Consider the following 9,441-nt stretch of genomic DNA (forward strand, 5'->3'; position numbering starts at 1 on the left):
AAATGACCCGGACGTGGTAATTACCCGGACGGCATTTGTTGAGCCGGGGAGACCTACCGCACTGGCTAAGTGCTCCGCTAAGGGGGAGTTACTGCAGCCGCACCGGGTGAACCTGGACCTCTCCGACCACACCAACCTGAGCATTGGAGAGCTCGTCTCTGGCTACATTAGCCAAGTGCACAAGAGCCAGGACGTAGAGGTTGCCATGGTGAACCAGATCCAGCAAAAATCTGAGGTATCCTTCTGCTATCCTTCTGCTGTCCTCTTACTTACTGCATAGTTACCTTTACCATGCTAGCCCCCAAGTCGGCGACTTATGATTGAATATGTTGTAGACTTAGGTTCCGGCTTACTCAATTGAACCGGCAATTTGTAGATAGAAACGTTCAATATGCATTAGCCCCCAAGTGCCAACTGTCTTTGCTTGGAAAGTGCTTGGGACTTAAAATTTATATAGCAACTGTTCATGTCATAACCCGGAAATGTATGCAGGCTGCTAGCAAGAAGCTAGAGGCTGACATGGCTGATCTCAAGAACCGGCTGCAGATGCAAGAGATGGAGACCCGGAAGGCAAATGCCAAGTTTGTGTCTAGCATCGCCGCTCAAGAGAAGCTGAAGACAGAATTTGACGCTGAGCGGAAGGCATGGGCCGAAGAGAAGGCCGCATTGGTGAACCGGGCTGAACAGGCGGAGAAGACTCTCTCCGAGAAGACCGCCGAGCTCTCCGGCCTAAAGCGCCAGGTGTCCCAGATGGTGGCCGCCATCTTCGGTAAGTCGCCTCACCGGCTTTCATCAAGTTTAGAATGTTTATATCTCATAATTCATCCCTGTCGCCGGCTTACCTGATTCTGTTAAACAGGTCCTAGAAGTGCCAACCTCAACCAGAGCGTGGTAACCAAGCTGAAGGTCGTGTATACCCTGGTGGAGCAGCTCTACACCGGGTCACAGCGTGCCTTAGCTGTGGTGGCCCTATCCAACGAGGTGTCGACTCACCTGGCAGAAGTCCTGCGCCGGCTCGTCGTTCTGCCTCAGCGGATCCAAGAGCTGCGACGGGCCTCTGCGAGAGCCGGAGCAATCGCTGCGCTGAGCCAGGCCAAGGCGTTCTTGCCAGAGCTAGACCCGGCGGACATCACCCTCGGCTACCCAAGCCTGAAGGAAGACGGCACCGCCTTTGATCAGAAGGACTTCGCAGCTTGCGTGAAGACTGTACGCCCGGTGGCCACTCTTATCGGCAACGACACAGATCTGACAAAGTACCAGCATGGTTCTAACGCAGAAAATCAGAGGATTCCAACCCCTCGCTATGAAGCTCTGAATTTAATTCCGCCGGCTCGTCAGCACACTTTCGCCCCGGAGATTGACCCGGCCGGGTTAATTGACGAGGAAGCCCAATTCGAAGCTCTCAGTGGCATCGACTGGAAGTCATCAACTTTCCAGGTCTTGGGATCAGCCGGAGGAGAAGATAGGAACGAGCCGGAGACTTCAACTCAGCAGGCGTCGTGACTCGGCTGGCGGTTTACAAAACAATGCCTCACCCTTTTGGACTCAACGAGTCTTGTAATAGAGTAGGACCAACACTTTATTTTTGTCGTGTCATCGTGCACGCCTTGAATGCTTGAAGTTTTATCGAAGTTGTCTCCTTTATATTTCTCCGGGTCATTCATTCTCCTGAGTCTCAAATAATTGTCTTTAACTATCCTGCATAGAAAGACGAATCACAAGTCTCCAGGCGGCTTACCGCCCTGAGAATCATATATTTGAGATGTATAACCCGGAATATGAATCAAAAAAGACTGGTCCACAATTATATCCTTAATACAGCCGTAATAACACACTTGGCGGCCTGCAAACATACTTCCGGTTTAGATAATCCGGGTAATAAGGTTGGTACCTTAATTCCGATTTACTTCTCTTAATGACTCCCATTGTGTTCAACTAATACTGTAAACAAAGTTAAGCCGGCAAAGTAAGACCTGGCCGTACACACTTTGAAATAATCAGAAGAAACTTGCTATGAAACAGGAGAACTTTAGGGGCTTCCGGTTCGAATACGACCAGAGACCCGGCCCAAAGGGGTTATGCTAGGATTCGAATACGATCATATAGCCCCCAGTGGGTGTGGCGATGCCAATCAAGAGGGTATCGACAGCTATGTTCTCTTTGGTTCGAATACGACCCATGTTTGAACAGGAAGCCCCCAAATGACTTTAAGAATTGTTTAACAACGCTGATTCGAATACGATCCACGTCGGTTCTCAATGGGGTTAAACTAAGATTCAAATATGATCAAAGAAAACTCCTCAATGAGCTCGGCACTTTGCCAATCAAATGGGTATCGACAGCTATGTTCTCTTTGGTTCGAATACGACCTATGTTTGAACAGGAAGCCCCCAAGTGACCTTATCATCTACGGCTAGATCTGAATATGATCATAAGCCGGATCCTCCTTCAAGTTATCATGTAACCTGGCAATGAAAACAACATGTGCACATTTGGAGGAGAAAAAAGGACAGAGGTCCTGCTTTATTGCTTAACATAATATATACACGGCTTAGAGAAGTATGTACATCAGGAGAGCCGGTGGCTCAAGTGTAGTAAGGCCGAAGTTGAGCTATGTTCCACGGCCGTCGGGTCTCTTCCTCCGACTTACGTGAATCTTTGTGCTCCCGAATGTCAATGAGGTAATATGACCCGTTGTGCAAATTCTTGCTGACCACAAAGGGCCCTTCCCAAGGTGGGGATAGTTTGTGTGCATCTGTTTGATCCTGGATGAGCCGGAGCACGAGATCACCTTCCTGGAAGACCCGGGATTTGACCCGGCGGCTATGATAATGGCGCAGGTCTTGTTGGTAAATCGCTGAACGGGCTGCTGCCACATCACGTTGTTCGTCCAACAAGTCAAGAGCATCTTGGCGCGCCTGTTCATTATCCGTCTCAACATAAGCCGCCACTCGAGGTGAGTCATGACGGATGTCACTGGGGAGGACTGCTTCTGCCCCATAAACCATGAAAAAAGGCGTAAAACCTGTAGACCTGTTAGGAGTAGTGTTGATGCTCCATAACACGGAGGGCAACTCCTCCACCCAACAACCCGGCGTCCGTTGCAAAGGGACCAAAAGTCGGGGCTTGATACCCTTCAGAATCTCCCGATTAGCTCTCTCAGCTTGACCATTGGATTGAGGATGAGCCACGGAGGAAACATCAAGTCGGATATGCTCTCGTTGACAAAACTCCTCCATGGCGCCTTTGGAGAGATTGGTTCCATTGTCAGTTATAATGATGTGTGGAAAACCAAATCGAAAGATCACCTTTTTCATAAACTGAACCGCCGTGGCTGCATCACACTTGCTAACAGGCTCCGCTTCAACCCACTTGGTAAATTTGTCAACTGCCACCAAAAGGTGGGTCTTCTTATCCTTGGACCTTTTGAAAGGCCCAACCATATCCAGCCCCCAGACTACAAAAGGCCAAGTAATTGGGATCATCCTCAGTTCTTGAGCCGGTACATGAGCCCGTCGCGAGAACCTTTGGCAACCATCACACTTACTGACCAAGTCCTCTGCATCAGCATGAGCCGTCAACCAATAAAAACCATGACGAAAAGCCTTGGCCACAAGGGACTTTGAGCCGGCGTGATGGCCACAATCCCCTTCATGAATCTCACGCAAGATCTCTTGCCCTTCCTCAGGGGAAACACAACGCTGAAACGCCCCTGTAACACTGCGATGATGCAACTCGCCATCGATAACAATCATTGACTTAGCCCGCCGGGTTATTTGCCTGGCCAAAGTTTCATCCTCAGGCAATTCGCCCCGGGTCATGTAAGCCAGATACGGCATTGTCCAGTCTGGTATGATATGGAGAGCCGCCACCAGTCGTGCCTCCGGGTCAGGGACAGCCAAATCTTCCTCTGTAGGCAACTTAACAGAAGGATTATACAGGACATCCAGGAAAGTATTAGGCGGCACCGGCTTTCGCTGAGAGCCTAGCCGGCTTAAAGCATCAGCCGCCTCGTTCTTCCTGCGATCAATGTGCTCTACCTGGTAGCCCTGAAAGTGCCCTGCAATGGCATCAACTTCACGGCGATAAGCCGCCATGAGAGGGTCCTTAGAGTCCCACTTGCCTGATACTTGTTGAGCCACCAAGTCTGAGTCACCGAAACACCTCACCCGGCTCAAGCTCATCTCCTTAGCCATCCGAAGGCCGTGGAGCAAGGCCTCGTACTCAGCCGCATTGTTAGTGCAAGGAAACATCAATTGTAGCACATAATGGAACTTGTCACCCTTAGGGGAAGCCAATACAACTCCAGCCCCCGAGCCCTCCAACTGCCTGGACGCATCGAAGTGAATAGTCCAATATGTGTTATCCGGCTTTTGCTCGGGCACTTGTGACTCTATCCAATCATTGATGAAATCCACCAGAGCCTGAGATTTAACAGCAGTGCGTGGCACATACCTGAGACCATGAGGTCCAAGCTCTATAGCCCACTTCGCCACTCTCCCTGTAGCCTCTCTGTTTTGAATGATATCACCAAGAGGGGCAGAACTGACCACAGTGATGGGATGACCCTGAAAATAATGCTTAAGTTTCTGGCTTGCCATGAACACACCGTAAACAAGCTTCTGCCAATGCGGATACCGCTGCTTGGACTCGATGAGCACTTCGCTGACATAATAAACCGGCCGCTGAACCCGATGCTCCTTACCCTCTTCCTTGCGCTCCACCACCACGGCCACACTGACGGCTCGTGCGTTAGCAGCCACATACAACAATAAGGGCTCCTTATCAACCGGAGCAGCAAGGACTGGGGGCTCTGCCAGCTGCTTCTTCAAATCCTCAAAGGTAGTATTAGCTGCATCATCCCAGACAAAGTTATCGGTTTTCTTCATCAACTGATATAAGGGCATGGCCTTCTCACCCAAACGGCTTATAAACCGGCTTAAAGCAGCGATGCGACCCGCCAAACGCTGAACGTCATTTATACACGCCGGCTTAGCCAGGGAGGTGATGGCCTTGATCTTCTCCGGGTTAGCTTCAATGGCTCTGTCAGAAACCAAAAAACCCAAGAGCTTGCCTGCAGGGACACCAAAGACACACTTGGTCGGGTTAAGCATCATCTTATAGACCCGGAGATTATCAAAGGTTTCTCTTAAATCATCTATCAGGGTTTCCTCTTTTATGGACTTGACCACAATATCGTCCACATAAGCGTGAACATTGCGCCCAATCTATTTATGAAGGCAGTTCTGTACACAACGCTGGTAAGTCGCCTCTGCACACTTGAGCCCAAAGGGCATGGATACATAGCAGAAGGCTCCAAAGGGAGTGATGAACGCCGTCTTCTCCTGGTCCTTAACTGCCATTTTAATCTGATGATATCCAGAATAAGCATCCAAGAAACTTAAGCGCGCACAACCTGCCGTAGCATCAATAATTTGATCAATACGGGGGAGGGCAAAAGGATCAGCCAGACACGCCTTGTTTAAATCCGTATAATCCACACACATCCGCCAGGTGCCGTTCTTCTTGAGCACGAGCACCGGGTTAGCTAACCACTCTGGGTGAAAAACTTCAACAATGAACCCGGCCGCCAAGAGCCGGGCCACCTCTTCACCAATAGCTTTTCTCCTCTCCTCATTGAACCGCCGAAGGAACTGCCTGACCGGCTTAAATTTCGGATCAACATTGAGAGTGTGCTCAGCGAGTTCTCTAGGTACACCTGGCATGTCAGAAGGTTTCCATGCGAAGATGTCCCTATTCTCACGGATGAACTCGATGAGCGCGCTTTCCTATTTTGGATCCAGGTTGGCACTGATGCTAAACTGCTGAGATGAATCTCCTGGAATGAAATCAACAAGTTTAGTCTCATCAGCCGACTTAAATTTCATTGCCGGCTCATGCTCCGTAGTCGGCTTTTTCAGAGAGGTCATATCTGTTGGGTCAACGTTGTCTTTGTAAAACTTCAACTCCTCTGTTGCACAAACAGATTCTGCATAAGCCGCATCGCCTTCCTCACATTCCAAGGCTACCTTCCGGCTGCCGTGAACCATAATGGTCCCATTATGACCCGGCATCTTGAGCTGCAAGTAAACATAACACGGCCGTGCCATGAACTTGGCGTAAGCCGGCTGCCCAAATATAGCATGGTACGGACTTCTTATCTTGACCACCTCAAAGGTCAATTTCTCCACCCTGTAATTGTTCTCATCTCCAAAGGCCACTTCCAACTCGATCTTGCCGACTGGATAAGCCGACTTACCAGGTACCACACCATGGAAGATAGTATTTGACTGGCTGAGGTTCTTATCAACCAACCCCATACGGCGAAAAGTCTCATAATAGAGGATGTTGATGCTGCTGCCTCCATCCATGAGCACCTTAGTGAACTTATATCCTCCCACTTGAGGAGCCACCACTAAGGCCAAGTGGCCCGGGTTATCCACCCGGGGAGGGTGATCCTCCCTACTCCACACTATAAGCTGCTCAGACCACCGCAAGTAGCGTGGAACCGCCGGCTCAACAGCATTTACAGCCCTCTTATGAAGCTTCTGATCTCGCTTACACAGACTGGTGGTAAACACATGATACTGTCCACCGCTAAGCTGCTTTGGATTGGTCTGATAACCCCCCTGCTGCTGTTGATGACCCTGGCCAGACTGCTGATTAAAGCCCCCTTGACCGTTCTGAGGGTTAGAATTTGAGCCGCTGCCCGGGCCATGAAAGCCGCCGGCGCCTGAGCCGCCGCCCGGGCCATTGTAACTCTTAAAGGCCTTCATGATTGCACAATCCTTCCATAGATGAGTTGCTGGCTTCTCTCTAGAGCCATGCCTTGGACAAGGCTCATTCAACAGTTGTTCCAGCGTCGGGCCCGACCCGCCGCCTCGGGGAGGGGGCCTCCCCTTGCATCGCTGGTTATTACCTTGTGAGCTGGCGTTGGCTACAAACTCGAGGCTGCCATCGGCCTTGCGCTTGCCTCCTCCTTGGTTCCCCGGGTTATGCTGAGGACCCTTGCCATTGCCATTCTTCTTTCCCTTCCCTGCCCTTTCATCATCTGAAGGGAGATCCTTGGTACCATCGGAATCGGCGTACTTGACAAGCGCCGCCATTAGCGTACCCATATCACTGCAGTCGCGCTTAAGCCGCCCGAGTTTCATCTTCAGGGGTACGAAACGACAATTCTGTTCCAACATTAAGACTGCAGAGCCGGCATCCATCTTATCTGATGAATGTATGATCTCCTTGACCCGGCGAACCCAGTGAGTCGTGGATTCACCCTCCTGCTGCTTACAGTTAGTCAAATCCACAATTGACATAGACTGCCTACAGGTATCTTTGAAGTTTTGGATGAACCGGGCTTTCAGCTCAGCCCAAGACCCAATGGAATTCAGTGGTAGCCCTTTCAACCAAGTGCGGGCAGTCCCATCCAACATCATGGTGAAGTACTTAGCCATGGCCGCCTCACTGACCTCTAGCAGCTCCATAGCCATCTCGTAACTCTTGATCCAGGCTGCGGGTTGTAAGTCTGCTGTGTAATTAGGCACCTTCCTAGGGCCTTTGAAGTCCTTGGGTAGACGCTCATTGCGGATAGCTGGCACTAAACAAGGGACACCCCCAGTCCTGGTAGGGATACCCACGTCGACGGAAGTCGTCGGATAAGCCGGGGGGGTCTGGTAAGCCGTCAATTGAGGCACCTACTCCGCCTCTTGCCGCGCTCTGTCCTGGTCTGCTGCGTGAAAGGCTCCGTTATGAACCGGGCCATGGCCAGGGGGCGGGTCATGGCGTCGGACGTTACTTGAGCCGGTCGCTGAGACCATGTGTCTGCTGTAACTCGGGCTCCGGCCTGGCCGAGGGGTCGAGTGGATCCTGTCCCGGCTGTAGGAGTACGGCTCGTGCTGCGCCAATGCTGTCTGAAGGAGTTCCCTGACCCGGCGGGTTTCAATAGCCGTCGGAGAGTCGCCGTCGACTGGGAGAGCCGCCAGCCGTGCTGCCGCGGCGACCATGTTCTCCAGTGGGTTATTATAATGACCCGGGGGTATTGGCACGTACTGAGGCGGGGCAAGGGGTACCTGGGGAGGCCCCATCACTATTGGCTGAATAGGGGTTCCAGACCCGGGCACTATGACCCCTGGCGGGTTACTAGACCCTGCACCTGGCGTGTTGAAAAGGTTGCGTGGATCGTAGACCAGAGGGAGTCGAGATTGGGTCTTTTGATGCCTCCTTCTCATGACCTCATTGGACGCGTTCTGATCAACTGAGTTTGGACATCGAGAGCCGCCCTTTCCGCAGCCATCCTGATCCCTTCCGCTGCCAGATCCTCCTTAGCTTTCACTAGATCCAATTTTAACTGTGCCACCTCCGCATCATGCTGAGCTTGATCCGCCGGGTCAACCGTAGCGGTTAACAGCGCCGTCATCTTATCCGTGAGATCCATTAGCACCTGAGCCGGAGAAGGCACCGGGTTTCCCGCTCCATCAGCGGGGTTCTGAACAGGCTGCGCACCGGCCATAAAGACTCCAACCTGGTTTGGCGGCTCAAACGGGTCCGGAATACTGTCACCATCGGAACAACCCATGAGCCTGCCATCTTGAAGTTGATACAACGAGTTTGATTCATCGGTGGACGACTCGCCGTCAGAGCCGGCGGCCGCCTCATCACCAGTTCCAGATCGATCAGAAGGCCCTCCATGAATACATCCCACAAAAGCGTGCCTCAAGGCAGGCCGGGCCCAGGCGGGTCGTGCACGCTGAGCCGTCTCGATGAGATCGGCGCAGAGATCCGGCTCAGGGCCCGGCTCACCGATCTTGCCAATGAAAACATGAATTCCGCCGAAGGGGACCCGGTACCCGTACTCAATTGAGCCGGCGTCGGGGCCCCAGTTTGCATCGTCGATGTAGAGCTTGCCGCGACGACTCTTGGTCATCCGGCCCACAGCGTATTCCTTGAGCCCTTTGAAGCTGCCCTTCAAGAACCCAAATCCACCGTGCGCTGGCCCCATGGTGGGCGCCAACTATCGTGGAATTGTCACGGCAGATGTCCTCGTGATAGGACTTAGTCATGGAGCCATCGCAACTAGGAATCTTGAAGGGGTTAATGCGGGACAAGGAACACGAGGGTTTATACTGGTTCGGCCCCTTACGGTGAAGGTAAAAGCCTACGTCCAGTTTGAGGTGGTATTGATTAGGGTTACGATCACCAGGAGCTAAACTGCTATGCCCGGCTCTCGATGAGATTGTTCTTGTCCCTAAACCGCTGCCGGGTCCACCTTTTATATAGGGAGGCTGACGCCCAGCAGCTCTCAGAGTCCCGGCCGGCTCATAAGAGTGTCCGGCTCGGACTCTCAACTATTCTTGCCTTACACTACAAGTTCTACCATAATAATGATTATAACTACGGGCTTTTAAGCCGTATCCGGGTCTTAAGCCCATCTTCGGCCCACCGTCT

The sequence above is a fragment of the Triticum aestivum genome, chromosome 2D (genome assembly GCF_018294505.1).
Source record: "Triticum aestivum cultivar Chinese Spring chromosome 2D, IWGSC CS RefSeq v2.1, whole genome shotgun sequence".
Classification (NCBI taxonomy): domain Eukaryota; kingdom Viridiplantae; phylum Streptophyta; class Magnoliopsida; order Poales; family Poaceae; genus Triticum; species Triticum aestivum.